Raw genomic sequence first — 1430 nt, 5'->3', positions numbered from 1 at the left:
GACTCAGGGAAGATGTCATGGTACAATTCCCCAATCTGAACCTTAGCGTCCAAAAGATGGGGTACCAGCATGAATTCCTCTAAGCTCAATTACCAGCTTAGAACCTGTAGCGCTGCCACCAACCAGGAATTCCAGTGCCTGCTACACTCTGGCCCCATAAAACCTTGCCCGGGGACCTCCAAGTCCCAGACCCTCTGGATCTTAACACAAGGAAAGTAAACCCTTTCCCTCACCATTGCCTCTCCCAGGCTTCCCCTCCCTGGGTTACCCTGGAAGATCACTGTGTGATTCAAACTCCTTGAATCACAAAACAGAGAGGACAATTCACCTTCCTCCCTCCTTCTCTCTCTCCCCCTCCCAGACTCTTTCTGAGAGAAAGTAATCCTGGCACAGAGAGAAATCAGCCTCTCCTCCTTTCTCCCCACAAATTCCTTGGTGAATCCAGACCCAGTCCCTGGGGTCTCACCAGAATAAAAAAACAATCAGGTTCTTAAACAAGAAAAGCATTTAATTAAAGAAAGAAAAAACAGTAAAAATTATCTTTGTAAATTTTAAAAAAATGGAATAGGTACAGGGTCTTTCAGCTATAGACACTGGGAACACCCTCCCAGCCTACGTATACAAGTACAAATTAAAATCTTTTCAGCAAAATACCAATTTGAACTCCTTTCAGCCAAATACACATTTGAACTTCTTCCAACCAAATACACATTTGCAAATAAAGAAAACAACCATAAGCCTAACTCACTTTATCTCCCTAGTACTCACTAGTCTGAACCTATAAGAGCCTGTATTGGAGAGATTGGAGAGAAACCTGGGTGCACATCTGATCCCTCTGAGCCCCCAGAGTGAACAACAACCAAAACTAACAGCACACACAAAAACTTCCCTCCCTCAAGATTTGAAAGTATCCTGTCTCCTGATTGGTCCTCTGGTCAGGTGACAGCCAGGCTTACTGAACCTGTTAACCCTTTACAGTCAAAGAGATATAAAGTACTTCTGTGCTATTAACTTTTTTTATCTGTTTATGACACGTGCTGCTGAATTAAAATCCTATTAGGGCTCCAAAAAGAGCCGCAATAGGCTGTGTTTTCTTCTTCAGATCCCTGTTTGTTAAGACAGAGTCTCTGAGCTCTGCTGATGGCTTTGAATCCAAAAGCCAAGCCTGTGTTGATGCAAATTACCTAACTGATAAAGAAAGGCGAGAACTGCCAGCACAAAACAAGCTGCAAATAAAGAACATATCTGGTCAGCAAACAAATTGCCTACATAAAAGGCATGGTATAACAAGATACCTTTAATAGATTTGATGCTAATGTTATTGTTAATATTAAACATTAAAATAAATTTAGTGTTAGTAAGTACCCCTGTAACAGCTTATAGTGTGTATGATTTTTGGAAAAATCCTTTAAAGTAATATGGTAATGATG

This window comes from Gopherus evgoodei, unplaced genomic scaffold, assembly GCF_007399415.2.
Source record: "Gopherus evgoodei ecotype Sinaloan lineage unplaced genomic scaffold, rGopEvg1_v1.p scaffold_117_arrow_ctg1, whole genome shotgun sequence".
Lineage (NCBI taxonomy): Eukaryota > Metazoa > Chordata > Testudines > Testudinidae > Gopherus > Gopherus evgoodei.
This window is presented reverse-complemented; position numbering follows the sequence as displayed.